The sequence below is a fragment of the Myotis lucifugus genome, unplaced genomic scaffold (assembly GCF_000147115.1).
Source record: "Myotis lucifugus unplaced genomic scaffold, Myoluc2.0 scaffold_4, whole genome shotgun sequence".
NCBI lineage: Eukaryota > Metazoa > Chordata > Mammalia > Chiroptera > Vespertilionidae > Myotis > Myotis lucifugus.
The window spans coordinates 7,475,839-7,495,521 of NW_005871052.1; positions in this window are offsets into that span (position 1 = coordinate 7,475,839).

Here is a 19,683-nt window from a genome sequence, read left to right on the forward strand (position 1 = left end):
CTAATGTGATTGGGCCTAAACCAGCAAGTTGGACATCCCCTGAGGGGGTCCCAGATTGGAGAGGGTGCAGGCTGGGCTGAGTGACACCCTCCCAGTGCACGAATTTCATGCACCAGGCCTCTAGTATAAAATAATATTGAATGCCAATTGTAATTGAAAGAAGAGAAAGAAAGTAAAATAAAATGCTAGGAAACCAAATCTTGCAGCACATTAAGAGATCATTCATGATAATTAAGTGGGATTTATCACTGGGATTCAAGGATGATGCAAAATATGCAAAACAATGCATGCAATATGTAACATTAATAGAATGAAAACAATTATATGATTACTAGAGGCCTAGTGCACAAAATTTGTGCACTTAAGGGGCTCCCTCATCCCAGCCTGCACCCTCTTGCAGTCTGGGAGCCCTTGGGGGATGTCCCACTTATGGCTTAGGCCTGCTCCCCGCCTAAGCCATCAGTCAGACATCCTTAGCACTGCCTTGGAGACAGGAGAGGTTCCTACCACCACTGCTGCCCTCGCCAGCCATGAGACCAGTTTCTGGCTGAGTGGCACTCCCATTGTGGGAGTGCACTTACCACCAGGGGGCAGCTCTTGCATTGAGCATCTGCCCTCTGGTGGTCAGTGCATATCATAGCGACTGGTCATTCCATCATTTGGTCAATTTGCATTTTAGCCTTTTATTATATAGGATATCAATACATGCAGAAAAAGCATTTTTCAAAATTTCCCATCTGTTTATGATAAAAATTCTTGACAAAATAGTTATAGAAAAGGCATACCCCAGGATTACATAGGCCATATAAAACAGGCCCACAGATAACATTATACTCAATGAGGAAATATTAAAACCTTTTCCTTTAAAATGAGGAACAAGACAAGGGTCCTCACTCAAACCACTAGAAATTTTAACCAGAAAAATTAGGAGAGAAAAATAAATGAAAACATTAGAATTAGAAGGAATGAACTAAACCTGTCACTATTTGCAGATGACATTATTCCATATATTGAAAATCCTAAGGACTCCACCAGGAACTGTTAAATGCAATAATTGATTTCAGGAAAGTTGCTGGATATAAATTCATCTTATAAAAACTACTAGTATTTCTATGTAGGATGGGACGAATGTAGGTTTACAGTTGTGAGTACACTAAACAGAGTTTAATTTTGTATTATTATTATTTTTTAAAATTTATCTTTATTGTTAAAAGTATTACAGATGTTCCATTTTTCCCTTTGAACCCTCCACCCAGCCCCCACCCCCAAGGCCTTCATTACATTAATGCCTGTGTACATAGGTTATGCACATATGCATATAAGTTCTTTGGTTAATCTATTCCCACCCACTCCTGCCTTCCCTCTGATATCCACCAGTCTGTATCATGCTTTCATGTCTCTGGATTTATGTTGTTCATCAGTTTATTTTGTTCATTACATTCCACATATTAGTGAGACTATGTGATACTTGTCTTTCTCTGACTGAAATATTTCACATAGCATAAAACTCTCCAGGTTTCCCATCTTACATTTAAGTCTTTTATCCATTTTGAGTTTATTTTTGTGTATGGTGTAAGTTGGTGGTCTAGTTACATTTTTTGCATGTATCTGTCCAATTTTCCCAACACTGTTTATTGAAGAGACTGTCTTGACTCCATTGTATGCTCTTGTCTCCTTTGTCAAATATTAATTAAGCATAATGGCTTGGGTTGATTTCTGGGTTCTCTGTTGTGTTCCACTTTCCCTCTGGTAATCATCAGACTATGAGTTTTTATTTACTAGTTTATTTGTTGCTTTAACTTTTGTATTTCACATAAGATTGAAATTATATGGTATCTGACTTAATTTGCTTAGCATGATATTATCAAGATGTAACCATGTTGTCACATTGCATTTTTTCTTATGGCTTAGTAGTATTCCATTGTATATATGTACCACATTTTCTTTATACAATCATATATTAAATGACACTGATTATTTCATGTCTTGGCCACTGTGAATAATGCTGCAATGAACATATGGATACATGTATCTTTATAAATAAATGGATTTAAAAATTTTGGGTAGATACCTGAAGAGGGGTTGCTGGGTCATATGGTAACTCTATGCTATCAAAATTGTGGGAACAAACTGATATATTTTAAATGTGGATGAGATATGGCAGTGATGTGATCGTGTATGCATTTTGCAAAGTTCACTGTGGCTGCTGGATTGCACAGACTGGAAATAAATGTAGACCAAATAAATGACAGTAAGAAAAGGATATTTATTCAGAGATTTTTTTATGGGAAGGGAGCCACCCACCATCACCTATGTTTTGACAGAGACTCAAAATTAGGAAGATGAATGGAAAGATAACATTATAGTGGAAAAAAAAGAATAGTTTCAAGCATGCCCTTATTGGAGGCTATTGTCGTGGGGAAGTGTAGGTGGGCTATTTAGAAGTAGAGCATCCTATGTGATTGGTAAGAGGTACATATTTGACTTTCTCTTGCTCATCCTAAGTTGAAAATGGGGACAAAATCTAGGGACGCTACCAGTTATTAATCAAGTCCTGGTCATTGTTGGCCATTTGTTACAGGGGTTATCACTGGGTTTCCTGAATGAATTATTGGAGAAAACATGTTGACTTCCTACAAGTATGACTCATTAATAGCTGGCTTCCTGGGCTGGTTGTTGTATGTAGATAATGGGTTGTTTTCTTAGGCAGGTTGCTGCAGGTTTGGGGTCAGAGTTCCATTTTATAAATGGTTTGGTCATTGTTGCATATTTAGTCTCTCAGCTGTAACATGAGATCTTTGGTTGCTTGGTGTCTACACAGAGTGGCAAAGAAAAGGAGTTAATGCTAAAAAAGTGAGTAGTACCTAAAACTTTAGGCTGAGCATGACTCTACCTTGAGCTTTACAAAAGTATCTGACTTATAATATCACTATCAAAGGTAGTGAATTTGACAACTTTATCATTTGGGCTCTCTTGACTTTTGATGAAATAGTGTTTTTGGTAGTTCATACCCTTTTGGCCATGTCGCTAGATCAGATGCCTCATTATTCATGGATATTCTCCCCTGGAATTCAGGACTCACAACCTACCCATGTTATCTTCTGTCCTGCTTCTCATTTTTTACCCTCTATTCCAGGAGACAGCCTTGCAAGGTGATAAGCTAGGCAAAAAGCTCATACAAGAAATTGACTTATAGAAAAGGGCTAGAAGTTTCATTTATGCAGATACATGCTGCATGTTCACCTGGTATCAGGCTTCTTATTGTCTTACCTAGAAGAATAATTTAAATAATAGGGATTTGTGCCTGGCAGGAGATGAGAGGGGAAGGAGATATTTAAAGGCAAGTGTGGAGCTGTGGTCCTCAAATCAGTCTATCTAGGTAGACACCTCTTCTTTCTATGTTTAGTATGGCCCCATGATTCAGATAGCATTTTCCTGAATTTGCTCAAATTCCTAAAATGTGCCTGTGGGACTTCAAATTAGATATTACATTTCCAGGAATATCTTCCAATATGTATTTGAGATATTGTTCACTTCCAACCACTTTGGTGTCTATAGAAGCTCCCTTATAAACTTAGTGATGTTTTTATTTTATTTCTATTATTCCTTAGTTTCCTTTTCCTCCATGTTTCTTGAAGGAAGAACTAATGAAGAAAAAGATGACTACACCCTGAGATAGAACAATAGCTGATATGACAATGTACTTCATTTTTATTCCCCCATCCAACAAATCACACCTACTATAGTCCTATAGAGTTAGCAGAAAGGAAATGTGATTTTGAAATCAATTTACTAAAACTGCCTCAGAAGTAGTTCCCAAGTCAGGATTAAACAATGTTCTCAGCCCTTTTACCTTGAAGTCAACTGAAACAGTAGTGCAAATGGAGGAAGTGATGCCTATCCTTGGAGACCTGCCTTGATGTCTCACTTATATACTTTGTTACCTCAAGATACCACCTGTGGATCATTTCAACCCATCCATGGGCTGTATGCCCAGAGTTCAAAGGAATCTGGCAACATTTTGCTATCAAGTGAACTTCATCAGAATTATAATGACTTTTGAATATGGCAGAAGGGAGACATAAAGAGAAGTTAACTACTGTGAAGGAATTTTCCTAAAGCAGAATGCTACTTTTGTTTTCAAGCCATGAAGGGCTGACTCATTCTATATTTGAAATTGAGACGAATGTGCTGGTCAGAGAAAAGAAGATAAAATTCAAACACTCCCAATAAGTAAGAACAACTCCATTTGTCATTAGAGTTTGGAACTCAACCACACACACACTTTACATTTTGCAGTTTTACAATTCATTATAAGAAACTTTACTGAACAGCAACAGCTCTACCAATATGTTTTATGAAGAAGAGAGGCTTCCTTACTTATTTCATTTCTAAGAAAATTGTGTTTGCTTGTGCATTCCAAGAAGGTATTTTTTGCTTCTGCAAAAAGGTAAAGCAGAAACATTGATGCAAGTTCCATTTAAGGTAATTTGGGGTGATTTCTAACACTGGAATGTAGTTCTCATTCAAGTACACTTTCTTCTAAAGGGTTACCATTAATTAAATTATTTTTTTCATCCTTCCAGAGCATAAACACAAATATTGCTGGATGTGAGCCTGTTACTTACATAGGAGGAAACAGGAAAATGGATAGAAGGGGATAAAACAGTCTTTCATTGGTAGTTATTTTTTTAAATATATTTTTTATTGACTTCAGAAAGGAAGGGAAACGGAGAGATATAAACATCAATGATAAGAGAAAGTCATTGATCAGATGCCTCCTGCACACCCTCTACTGGGGATCGAGCCTTAAACACGGGCATATGCCCATGAACAGAATCGAACCCTGGACCCTTTAGTCCACAGGCCAACACTCTATCCACTGAGCCAAACTGATTAGGGCTCATTGGTAGTTATTTTAAATTTGCATTCACAGAGACAGAAGCCCATAATTTTCTCCATAAACCATAGGTTACACACTTATTTATTAATTTATTTCCCAAAGTATTTGATGGATGGATTCACATATAAATGGTTGTTTGCATGAATATCACCAAAAAATTAGAAACATCAATTTGGCAATAATTTTAGCTGAAGACTAAAAGGGAAAACATGTTAATGCACAGGGAGATTATAAGAATTGTGATTTCTCTCCCAATTATGGATTTCTGTGTCTGTGTTGGGGTTTATAATGAGCTTTTAAAGGCATTTGTATTTAAGTTCTTATCAACTTAAAATAGACTCTATTAAATATAAGTTGTTTAATGTAAGCTTTGTGGTAACCACAAAACAAAAACCTATAATTAAAACACAAAAAAATAAAGAGAAAGGAATATAAGCATGCCACTGCAGAAAGTCATCAAATCACAAAGGAAGAGAGTAAGAGAAAAAAGAAACAAATAATTATAAAACAGCTAAAAACAAAGAAAAATGGCAATAATGCTGTACCTATCCATAATTACTTTAAACATAAATATCCTAAATTCTTCAAACAAAAGACATGGAGTAGCTGGATGGATAAAATAACAAGTCCCATATATATGCTTCCTACAAAAGACTTGCTTCAGATGTAAGGACACACACATACTGCAAGTAAAGGAATGGAAAAATATTTTTTAGATTATTGACAGTATTACAGATGTCTCTGATTTTCTCTTTTTTTTGCCTCCACTACAACTAAAAGAATTATAAAGAGAATAACAAGAAAAAGCCAGAGTAAAACTGATGAACAAAAACATATCCAGAGACAGAGAAGCATCGATCAGACTATCAAACCTCAGAGAAAAGGCAGGGGAGGGTGGGGGAAAGGAGGAGAGATCAACCAAAGGACTTGTATGCATGCATATAAGTATAATCAATGGACACTAACGGGGTGAGGGCATGAGAGGGGAGGTAGGGGGGCAATGGGGGGATAAGGTCACATATGTAATACCTTAATCAATAAAGAAAAAATTAGATCATCCAAAAGAAAAAAAAGATATAAATTATACTCTCGAAGAAGGATTTTTCTGTTACTTTTTGAGTATTTTATTGTGATAGTTTATTAATTTCCAAAACAGAAAAACTTAGCATACAAAAAAGTAGGAAAATAATTATTTTAATCAGTGATTATGTATAAAACTGGACATTTAAGTAAAAAAGTTTCTTGTCTTAAAAATTTGGTTAAAACTATATAGCAATAATGAAATTATTACATATAAATTTTATAGGATAGTATTTTAGTAATTGTATTTTTATAAAAGAAAATAATATAAACATGATTTCAAAACTCTACATTTTTACTCATTGCATAGCTAAAAGCCATTACAATTAATTTAAATAATTTGACATTTCTACTTTGGACAAAATAGATTTAAACATTGGGCCCTATCCAGGTGATCAGAAACTTCCCATTCTCATATTCTTTGCCTGTCTGTTTTATTATTTGAATTTGAGTTAGTTAAATATTTTTGAGATGAATACTGCATACAATAAAATGATCCTTCTAGGCCACAAAAACTAGATTAGTTACAGCCGGGGGAAAGTTGGCAAAATAATATTGCTATTGTTGCCTTGTGCTTTCCTATCTGCTGTTTTTATTTTTATATCAGTGAAAGTACATTCCATATCAGAGCTTTATAAAAAATAAAAATCATGTCTCTAGCAAAAGTACACTTTGTGTACTTTAGCACCAAGCAAAATGTCCTATATAATAAAAGGGCAATATGCAAATAGACCAAACAGCAGAACAACCAAACAACCAATCAAAGCATAATATGCTAATGATATGCTAAGGTTGCTCAACCACTCGCTATGACGTGTACTGACCACCAGAAGGCAGACAGTCGACCCGTCAACCAGTCACTATGATCTGCATGGACTACCATGGGGCAGATGCTCCAACTGGTAGGTTAGCTTGCTGCTGGGTCCAGCCAATAGAGACTGAGCAAGATGGGCCAGACATAACCTGGAGCCCTCCTGCAGTCCCTCCCCAGCCTGATCATGCACTGGTGGGGTTCCTCAGCCTGGCCTGAACCATCTCACAATCTGGGACCCTTGGGGGATGTCAGAGAGCCGGTTTCAGCCTGATCCTGCAGGCCACTCCCCTTGGGAGGGCTCCAGAAGCAGGGCTCATGGCTAGTGAGTGCTACTGCAGCAGCACGAACCTCTCCCAATCGGGACTGATTGGACATGAGCCCACAGAAGGCACAGTGGGGCTGGGATGAGTGGGAGCAGCAGGTAGGAGCGACAGGCAGCATTGGACTGTGGGTTTCGGCCTGATCCCTGCAGGCCACCCAGAGGGACCCCGCCCGGGCATGAATTCATGCACCGGGCCTCTGGTTCTACCAATAAAATTTGATGTTTGTGTTCAGCTGTTAAAAGGGCTCGATATTCAGAGTGCATTAGAAAATGCATAAGTCAAATCAAGAGAATACCAAACCATTTAAATGAAATTTATTTCATCTTCACATACTAATATTTATTGAATTAACAAGTCAAACTTAAATGAATTTAATGATGAAAGTTGGTATGCTATTCTGATACATATTTGTTATATTAACAAACATAAAGGGAGAAATAGACAGCATGAAATAATTGAGGAGAAATTTAATTTCCCAGTTTCCTCAATAGGTATATCATCCATTCAGAAAAGCAATAAGAAAACATTGGCCTTGCCCTACCGGTTTGGCTCAGTGGATAGAGCATCAGCCTGTGGACTGAAAGGTCCCAGGTTCGATTCCAGTCAAGGGCATGTACCTTGGTTGCGGGCACATCCCCAGTAGGGGCTGTGCAGGAGGCAGCTGATCGATGTTTCTCTCTCATCGATGTTTCTAACTCTCTATTCCTCTCCCTTCCTCTCTGTAAAAAGTCAGTAAAATATATATTTTTTTAAAAAAGAATAAAGAAAACATTGGCATAAAACAACATCTCATTCAGAACAACTTAGTGGACATATACAAAACATATCATCCAAAAGCAACAAAATACACGTTTTTCTCAAGCACACATGGAACATTCTCCAGGATAGATCAGATTTATATCAAGCATCTTTTCCAATCACAATGGTATGAAACCAGAAATTAATTATAAGATTACAATGAAAAATTTACCAATATGTGGAGATTAAACACTAACCTACTGACACAAATGAATCAAAGAAGAAATCAAAGGAGAAACTAAAAATATCTAAGGATAAATGAGAATGGAACTACCACATACCAAGAATAGCAGAACACATAATCAATACACAAAAATCAGTTGTATTTCTAAATAATAATAATATACTATCAGAAAGAGAAAGCAAGAAAAAATTTCTACTTATAATTGCATTAGAATAATAAAATATCTCAAGAACATACAATGGAGCCAAGATAGTCTCTTCAATAAATGGTGTTGGGAAAATTGGACAGATATATGCAAGAAAATGAAACTAGACCACCAACTTACACCATACACAAGAATAAACTCAAAATGGATAAAGGACTTAAATGTACGACAGGAAACCATAAAAATTCTAGAAGAATCCAAAGGCAACAAAATCTCAGACATATGCCAAAGCAATTTCTTCACTGATACAGCTCCTAGGGCAGTTGAAACTAAAGAGAAAATGAACAAATGGGACTACATCAAAATAAAAAGCTTCTGCACAGCAAAAGAAACCATCAACAAAACAACAAGAAAACCCACTGCATGGGAAAACATATTTGCCAACATCATATCTGATAAGGGCCTAATCTCCAAAATTTATAGGGAACTCATACAACTTAACAAAAAGAAGATAAACAATCCAATCAAAAAATGGGCAAAGGATCTAAATAGACACCTTTCAAAAGAGGACATTCAGAAAGCCAAGAGACATATGAAAACATGCTCAAAGTCACTAATCATCTGAGAGATGCAAATCAAAACAACAATGAGGTACCATCTTACACCTGTCAGAATGGCTATCATCAACAAATTAACAAACGACAAGTGCTGGAGAGGATGTGGAGAAAAAGGAACACTTGTGCACTGCTGGTGGGAATGCAGACTGGTGCAGCCACTATGGAAGACAGTATGGAGTTTCCTCAAAAAGCTGGAAATGGAACTCCCATTTGACCCTGTGATCCCACTTCTAGGAATATATCCCAAGAAACCAGAAACACCAATCAGAAAGGATATTTGCACCCGTATGTTCATAGCAGCACAATTCACCATAGCTAAGATCTGGAAACAGCCTAAGTGCCCATCAGTAGCTGAATGGATTAGAAAACTGTGGTACATCTACACGATGGAATACTATGCTGCTGTAAAAAAGAAGGAACTCTTACCATTTGCAATGGCATGGATGGAACTGGAGAGCATTATGCTAAGTGAAATAAGCCAGTCAATGAAGGAAAAATACCACATGATCTCACTCATTCATGGATAATAAAGACCATTACAAACTTTTGAACAATAATAGATACAGAGGCAGAGCTGCCTCAAACTGATTGTCAAACTGCATTGGGAAGGCCAGAGAGGGTTGGGGGGCAGAAGGGAGGGGAGTAAGAGATCAACCGAAGGACTTGTATGCATGCATATAAGCATAACTAATGGACATAAGACACTGGGGGGTAAGGGAGGGCAGGGGATTGTCAAGGGCGGGGGGTGGGGGAAGGACACATATGTAATACCCTTTGTAATACTTATTATAATATTTTTTTAAAAAGAATTTAAAAAAAGGAAAAAAAAAGAATAATAAAATATCTAAAAATAAATTTAACCAAAGTCATTAAAAATGAAAAATATAAGACATTGATGAATCAAATTGATGAAGACACAATTGCCCCCGCCCCAACATTTCCAGTAACCAATGAGCTTGTGCTCTTAATTCAGACACTTAAGTAGCACCTTGAAGAAAATGAGTTGCAGGCTGTTTTATGTACACTTTCTAGCTTGTATAACCACTATTTTATGTACACCTGACATTAATACAAAATAGTTTTGAATATAAACTGTAATTGAAAATAATAAAAAAGAAAAAAGAAAGATAGTTCATGCTCAAGGATTGGAAGAATTAATATTGCTAGAATATCCACACTACCAAAAACATTCTACATATTCAATGCACTACCTACCAAAATTTCAATGGCAATATTCACAAAAATAGAACAAACAATTCTAAAATTTGTACAAATCCAAAAAGACCACAATAGCTAAAGCAATCTTAAGAAAGAAGGGCAAAGGTGGAGGCATCATGTTTCTTGATTTCAAACTATATTACAAAACGGTATGGTATTGACATAAAACTGAAAGAGATTAATGAATCAGATATGACGGTAGATTAAAAAACCCATGTATATTTGGCCAATTAATATATGACAAAGGAATCAAGAATATACAATGGGGAAAAAGACAGTTTCTTCAATAAATGGTATTGGGAAAACTGGACTGTCATATGTACAGAATGAAATTGGACCACTATCTTAAACCATAGCCAAAAATATACTTAAAAAGGATTAAAGACTTTAATGTATGACCTGAAACCATAAAACTCCTAGAAGAGACAGGTGGAAATATCCTTCACATTCGCCTTGGTGATGGGTTTTTGTATTTGACACCAAAAGCAAATGCAACAAAAGCAAAAATAAAGAAGTGGGGCTATTTCTAATGAAATAGTTTCTGCTCATCAAAGAAAACCATAAACAACATGAAAAAGGCAAACCTACGGATAATAAAAAATATTTCCATGTTATATATCTGATAAGGAGCAAATATAAATATATATAAAGAACTCATACAACTCAATAGTAAAAATAACAGCAGTCTGGTTATGATCTAAATAGACACATCATAATTAAAATGCCAAGGGTTAAAGACAAAGAGAGAATCTTAAAAGCAGCAAGAGGAAAACAGTTACCTACAAGGGAGCACCCATACAACTCTCAGCTGATTTCTTAACAAAAATTATGCAGGCCATAAGGGAGTGGCAAGAACAAAATAAACTTATGAACATAATAGATCCAGAGACAGAAACATGGAACAAACTGTTGAACCTCAGAGGGAAGGCGTGAGAGAGTGGGTCGGCGGGTGGAAAGAGATAAACCAAAGAACTTGTATGCATACCAGTATATGCATGACCCATGGACACAGACAATAGGGTGCTGAGGGCCTGGGGTGGAGAGCAGGGGCGGGCTGAAAGAGGTCAATGGGGGAAAGGGAGACAATATATAATACTTTCAACAATAAAGATTTTTTTTAAAAAAAATATTCAAACTGATGAATAGCAAGGACCCACAACCAAGATTACTCTACCCAGCAAAGCTATAATTTAAAATTGAAGGTCAGATAAAGAACTTCACTGACCAAAAAAAAGCTAAAGGAGTTCATCACCACTAACCCATTTTACATGAAATGTTGAAGAGTATGCTTTAAGAAGAGGAGGAGGAGGATGAACAGGAATAAAGAAGAAGAAGAAGAAGAGGAAGAAGAAGAAGGAGGAGAAGGAGAAGAAGAAGAAGAAATAAAATATATTAACAATAAAATGGCAATAAATATGTCTATCAACAATTGAATCTGAAAAGCAAAATAAATGAACAAGGAATCTAATGAACAAAATAAACTGATGAATAAAATAGAACCAGAGGCATATACATGAAACAGACTGACATGGAATCTCAGAGGGAAGGAAGGAAGGGGAGCGGGGAGAGGTTAACCAGAGATCTTATATGCATGTATGCATTACCTATGGACACAGACAATAGGGTGGTGAAGACCTGGGACAGGGTGGGAACCAGGTGGAAGGGGCAATGGTGGGGGGGGAAAAGGATCACATCTTTAATACACTCAACAATAAAGATTAAAAAATTAAAAAAATTAAAAATTAAAAACATAGATATTTTTTTCAAAGAAGACATGAAGATAGCCAACAGACACATGAAAAGATGTTCAACATCACTAATCATTGGGAAATACAAATTAAAACTATGATGGGCTATCACCTCATACCTGTTAGAATGGGTTTTATCAAAAGAACAAGAAATAACAAGTGTTGAGAATGTAGAGCAAGCATGTCAAACTCAAAGGCTAACACGAGCCAAATAAACAAGGTTTAAGTTTATGTGGGCCACAAAAAAAACAAAAGCTTCAATTTTCATAGAAATGTAGGTTTATTTTTTTTTAAATTACATTTTATTGATTTTTTACAGAGAGGAAGGGAGAAGGATAGAGAGTTAGAAACATCGATGAGAGAGAAACATCGATCAGCTGCCTCCTGCACAGCACCTACTGGGGATGTGCCTGCAACCAAGGTACATGCCTTTGACTGGAATCGAACCTGGGTCACTTGAGTCTGCGGCTGATGCTCTATCCACTGAGCCAAACCAGTTAGGGCTAAACGTAGGTTTATTTTGATAGAGACATGCCGAATACAAAGGGCTAAAATAAAATGAGTAATTGTTAACATAAAATAATAGAACATTTTAATAAAAATTAATATTTTTCTTGAACACTAACTTAACAGACACGGAATAACTGCACAAGTTAATAAGCATAATGCAAATAAACTTATTTTTCTTATTCTCCAAAAGCAAAATATTTCCTGTTGTGCATACCAAACAAGTCAGTACAAGACTAATGACATGGCAATTGCCTGCTAAAATATTCGCTGCTAGTATTAGTGGAGAGAAATGGTGTGCCTGCGTGGGAGGCGCATAAGGGAAATGAACGCAACACGGTTATAGTAATCAGTCCTTAGCAAATGTAGTTCGTTATTAATAACTAGTGGCCTGGTGCACAAAATTCGTGCATGGGGGGTGTCCCTCAGCCTGGCCTGCACCCTCACCAATCTGGGACCCTTGGGGGATGTCCGACTGCCGGTTTAGGCCCAATCTCACAGATTCCTAATTAGCATATTACCCTTTTATTAGTATAGAGATGTCTGTGGGATTGGGCCTAAACCGACAGTCAGACAACTATCTCGCAATCCAGGACCGCTGGCTCCTAACCGCTCACCTGCCTGCCTGCCTGATTGCCCCTAACCACTCTGCCTGCCAGCCTGCTTGCCCCCAACTGCTGCCCACCCCCTTGCCAGCCAGCTTGACCCCAACTGGACCCCCTGCCAGACTGCTCTCCCACAACTGCCCCCTCTGCCAACCTGGTTGCCCCAACTGCCCCCCCCCCACTGGCCTGCTTGATCACGGGTACCCTTGCAGGTAGCAGGTGCTGATTAGGGGAGGAGGGCATGATTGTTTCCTGGGACTGTAGCTATGGAAGCTTTGCAGAGGGTTCCACAGGCCTGGGAGGGGCAGGCTCTGGCCAGCAGCCCTGTAGCGGTGGTTGTCCCTGAAGGCGCTGGTTGGGGGCAGAGAGTTGGGGGGGGGGCTAGGGGGGCAGTGAGGCCGAAGGGGAAGTAACTGTCAAACCTTCCCGCTTGGTGCCATTCTTTAAATTGTACGTTAATGTTTCTCAGCTGTACCTGCTCAGGGCAGAGCTCCAATCTCCTGGAGTGGGGTGGGGGCCAGGCCAGAGCAGAGCCAGGCGGGCTAGGAGGATGGGTTTAGCCACACCCCCAGTGAGGTTCACTGTGCTTCAACTGCGGAGACAGCACTGATACTGTCTGGGCGGGGGGAAGGGTCTGACCCTGGGGGTACGCTCAGGCCTGCCTCCACCTGGGTCTGGAGTTGTATGGAGAAGAGGCCTGCCGGCCCCAGTGGGGGGCCCAGAAGTGGTGGGCCGTGGGCCCCGGGTGCCTCGGGGGTGCTGATGGGTGGTCACCAGCGTGCTATTATTGTGGGTGCCCCTGGCGGGGATGGCGGGGGAAAAGATCAGGAGTTGGAGGTGCTGGCGGCAGCTACCCCCGAGGCTGGGTCTTCTCCCTGTACGATCAGCCTTCCCGTCCCCTCGGGAGTGCGGGGGTTGGGGTAAGGTGTCCGTCCATTCCCCCGGGGATGTGGTGGCTGGGGTAGGGTGTCCACGGAGGGGGATTGGAAGAGCTTCCTGTGGCCGCTTCCTCTTCCTTCTTTGCACGCCAGGATCCTGTCAGGCACTGTCATCTGACCCCCAGGAACTTGGTTCCAGCCACCTAGCCCCTGCTGGATGTGCATCAATATGCAAACTGGTCGTTACTGGGACACCAACAGCAATTACCATATTACCTCTTTATATGTATAGATTATGTATAACAGGATATTGTAAAAATTAAGTTACAAAATTTTTATTAAAACGTTTTTTACTGGGAAACCAAGATGGTGGCATAGGTAAATACAGGAAATTGCTGCCTCGCACAACCACTTCAAAAATACAACTAAAAGACAAAACGAACATCATCCAGAACCACAGGAAGGCTGGCTGAGTGGAAATTCTACAATGAGAAGGAAAGAGAAAAGCACACTGAGACTCAGAGGAGGTGCGGAAGTAAAGTGCAGAGGTACGGAGGAGCACGTGGAAAGGGCTGGAAACTGAGGACACGGTTGTCTTTTTCAATCTGGAAGGAGTCTCAAGCTCCCGACTGCTCTGAACTCCAGTTCCGGGCGAGTCTCTGGGGACCCATACTCATACGGGGAGAAACTGGACTGTCTGGTATCGGGCTGAACTCGAAGGCGGCTTTCTCTCAGAGGTGCTTGGCTTGCAGCAATTACCGGGACACTGAGACCTGGGGCCTCTTAGGGTAGGACTGAGGATCAGCCATAGCTGTTTGCCCCGCCCTGTTGATTCCCTGAGACCCCGCCCCACCCAAGCTGTGCACAGGGACTTTTGCACATGAAAGGCCTGGCCCTTTGCAATCTAAAATTACCTAACAAACTGCAGCTGGGTCAGAGAGACCCAGAACTTCCAAAAGAAGGCCCAAAGCCCCACAGCAGCTTGCATTGCTTCACAGCTGGGCCTCATCTGGGCACCTCCAAACCCCAAACAAAGAAGAGGAATCTGCAGATCTCTCCATAGCTCCTGCTGGGTAGCCTCAGGCAGAGGCTAAATTAGCACCTCCTTAGAGATCCAAGAGCCAGTGTACCCAGTGGTCAGAGTGGGACCATCCAGATTACAACTCCTCAGATCCATAAGGGACACACTCTGGGGGCAGACTCAGTGAGCACCAAAGCCCCACTGAAGCAAGTATTGCCCCAGAAGGGTGTCTCAAGCACAGAAGTTCTCCCACTGTAGACACAGCTGATTCTCACAGCCAATTGGCCTAGAGTCAATTCCTCCCAGTGATACCTACAACAATCAAGGCTTAACTACAACAAGACTGTGCACAAAGCCCACAAAGGGGTGCACTAAGAGTGTCCACCTCAGGTAATTGGGGAGGCTGAGCCACTGGGCCCTATTGGACACCTATCAACACAGGGAAGCATAAAAAATACAGAGACAAAGAAACAGGACACAAATGACAGAAATGGAGGAAAGCAAACTACTGGATATAGAGTTCAAAACCACACTTCTAAGGTTTTTCAAGAATTTTCTAGAAACTGCCGATAAATGTAGTGAGACCCTCAAGAAATCCAGTGAGACCCTCGAGGATATGAAAAAGGACCAACTAGAAATGAAGCATACACTGACTGAAATAAAGAATATTATACAGAGATCCAACAGCAGACTAGAGGATCGCAAGAATCAAGTCAAAGATTTGAAATACAAAGGAGCAAAAAACACCCAACCAGAAAAACAAAAAGAAAAAAGAATCCAAAAATACAAAGATAGTGTAAGGAGCCTCTGGGACAGCTTCAAGCGTACCAACATCAGAATTATGGGGGTGCCAGAAGAAGAGAGAGAGCAAGATATTGAAAACCTATTTGAAGAAATAATGACAGAAAACTTCCCCTACCTGGTGAAAGAAATAGACGTACATGTCCAGGAAGTGCAGAGAACCCCAAACAAAAGGAATCCAAAGAGGACCACACCAGGACACATCATAATTAAAATGCCAAGAGCAAAAGTCAAGGAGAGAATCTTAAAAGCAGCAAGAGAAAAAAGGTCAGTTACCTACAAGGGAGTACCCATACGACTGTCAGCTGATTTCTCAACAGAAACTTTGCAGGCCAGAAGGGAGTGGCAAGAAATATTCAAAGTGATGAATACCAAGAACCTACAACCAAGATTACTTTACCCAGCAAAGCTATTGCTCAGAATTGAAGGTCAGATAAAGAGCTTCACAGATAAGAAAAAGCTAAAGGAGTTCATCACCACCAAAGCAGTATTATATGAAATGCTGAAAGGTATCCTTTAAGAAGAGGAAGAAGAAGAAGAAAAAGGTAAAGATACAAATTATGAACAACAAATACACATCTATCAACAAGTGAATCTAAAAATCAAGTGAATAAAATATCTGATGAACAGAATAAACTGGTGAATATAATAGAATCAGGGGCATAGAAAGGGAGTGGACTGACTATTCTCAGGGTGAAAGGGGTGTGGAGGGTGCGGGAAGAGACTGGACAAAAATCATACACCTATGGATGAGGACAGTGGGGGGTGGTAAGGGCAGAGGGTGGGGTGGGAACTGGGTGGACGGGAGCTATTGGGGGAAAAAAGAGGAACAACTGTAATAATCTGAACAATAAAAATTTAATTTAAGAAATAAAACATTTTTTACATACCATTATATTGGCTGGACCACAAAAATATTCGTTGTGGGCCCCCTGCGGCCCATGGGCTGAGCATTTGACATGTTTGATGTAGAGAAATGTGTACCCTTGTGCACTTTTCACAGGAGTGCAAATTGGTCTAGCCACTATGAACAACAGTATGAAGGCTCCTCAAAAACACAACTATCATATATCCAACTATTCCACTTCTGGTTATTTATCTGAAAGAAATCAAAACACTAATTCAAAGAGATATCCTATGTTTATTGCAGCATTATTTAAAATAGTGAAGACATGGAAACTACCTAAGTGTCCATAAATGGATTAATGGATTAATAGATTAATGGATTAAAGAATGTGATACACACATACACACACACACACACGCACAGGGCACAAGGACTATTATTCAGCCACAAAAAATATCTTGTAATTTTTGGCAGCATGGATGGACCTTGAGGGCATTATGTTAAGTGAAATAAATCAGATAGAGAAAGACAAATACTGTATAATCTCACTCATATGTGGAATCTTAAAAAATATCAACAAAAAAGGCATAGATATAAGAACAGATTGATGATTTGCAGATGTTAGAGGGGGGGAGATGGGTGAAGGTGGTGGAAAAGTATAAACCTTCCATAAAGTAAGTCCTGGGGTTGTAATGTACAGCATAGTGGTTATAGTTAATAATGATGGATTATAATTTTTAAAAGTTGTTAATAGATCTTAGAAACTCTCATAACAAGAAAATAATGGTAACTATGTGTGGTGACGGATGTTAACTAAAATTATTGTGGTGATAATTTTGCCATATATTCATATATCAAATCATTATGCTTCATACTTGAAACTGTTAAAATATTATATGTCAATTATCAATTTAAAAATATATAAAAAAATTTGCCCTTCTTTTGTCTTTTTGTTCTGTTCAGCCCCTCAACAAATCGGATCAGGCCTGCCGACATTTGTGAGGGCAGATCTTCTTTACTCAATTTAATGATTCAAGTGTTAATCTCTTCTAGAAATACCTTTACAGTCCCGCACAGAAATAATGTTTTAACCCAATCAAGTGGACACAAAATCATCACATTTTGCATAATCAGATAATGTTCCATTGGGCAACATGGCTTTAAATCCCATCTTTACCTATCCAAACTTGCTCTCACTCTTCCCACAAGTTAAAAATTAAATCTTCTAGCGCTGCCAGTGTGGCTCAGTGGGTGAGCATTGGCCCATGAACAAGGAGGCTATAGTTCAATTCCTGGTCAAGGCACATGCCCGGGTTGTGGGCTCGATCCCTAATAGAGGGCGTGCAGGAGGCAACTTATTAATGATTCTCTCTCATCATTGATGTTTCTACCTCTCTTTCCCTCTCCCCTTCCTCTTTTTGAAATCAATAAAAACATATATATATTTTAAATTAAATCTTCCCAAATTACTGACTGTTGGCTTGAAACAGTACCCTACTAATCATCCTAATTTTCCATGACTCCCACAGACCAATGCAGGTGACTAATGAGTGGTTCAACATTTAATTTGCATAGTAATGCATTTTCATCCTATTATGGCTTTTGACCAAATTACTGGATGTTCCCCTTGGTCTGGGTTATATATGTATGCCATGTCTATGCATTGGAAAACAGACTTAGAAACAATATATTAATGTTAGTCAAAAGTTATAATTATCATGATATAATTGTAACAACCATTAATTATTTTTAAAGTTATTTATTTGTTTTTAATTGTGGTAAAACATGTAACATAAAATTTACCATCTTAACCATTTTTAAATATGCATGTTATTTGTATTAACTATATTTACATGTTGTACAACAGAACTCTAGAAATTTTTAATCTTGCAACACTGAAACTCTATACCCATTGAGAAACAATGACCAATTCCTCCCTTCCCAGTCCTTGGAAACCACAATGTTATGTTCTGTTTATATGAATTTTACTATTTCAGATACCTCATACAAATGGAATCATACAGTTATGATCTTTTACTGAGTGGTTTATTTCACTTAGTGTATTGTCCTCAAGGATCATCCATGTTGTAGAGCAACCACTGACATTACACTAGGAAAATTTTACAAGTTATATGTAATCTCAAAGCATTCCTATGAAGTCAGTTTTATTCCCCCATTTTACAGTTAAGGTAAATAAAGCTTAAATAAGTGACATGAGTTTCCCAATGGTTACCCAGGCAAATGTGATTCAGAGTACTTCAATGATTTCTCCAAACCCCTTATTTCCATTAGGCTACAACGTGTCAGCTATGTTGGCTTACTAAATATCCATATGGAAGGCAACCAAAACTAAATCCATTGGGCAAATCAACTTTATGCTCCCTTAATGACTGATTATTTTTGTTTTAATTTTGTGAAGTGGGAATGTATGTGTGGATTTTTTTTAAGGGATGCTGATAAGAAATAGGTATAGGCCCTCAGAAAAATGTAGGCCTAGAATGTTTGATAAACTCTAATATTTCAGTTTATATGGACAAATATTTGGACATATTTTGGTGTAAGTACAAATATTGCAACACTGAGCATTACAGGTATAACAAGGATTGTCAAATTCTTTGAGCCTAGGGCTCATAAAAAAAAGTACTATTCAACTTTTTTTTAAATATTTTAATAATTTTTATTTCTTAAAGTATTACAAAGAGTATTACATATGTCTCCTTTTCCCCCCCCCTTGACATTCCCCCAGCCCCTACCCCCCGCCACCCCCGCCCCGTGTCTTGTGTCCATTGGTTAATCTTATATGCATGCATATAAGTCCTTCAGTTGATCTCTTAATCCCCCCCCAAACCATCCCCAGGCTTCCCACTGTAGTTTGACATTCTGTTCAATGTTGCTCTGCTTCTGTATCTACCCCTGTTCATCATTCTATACTGGTCCCCTTTATTTGTCCCAACCTCACTGGAGTAGTCTCAACCTCACCAGGGCCGTTTCAACCTCAGCAGGGTCGTCCCTACCACACCGGGGCCATTTCAACCTCACCGGGGTCCTCCTTACCTCACGGGGGCCGTTCACCTCACCGGGGCCGTTCCTACCTCACGGGGGCCGTTTCAACCTCACAGGGGCCGTCCCGACCACACCGGGGCCGTTTCAACCTCACTGGGGCCGTCCCTACCTCCCGGGCCGTTCACCTCACA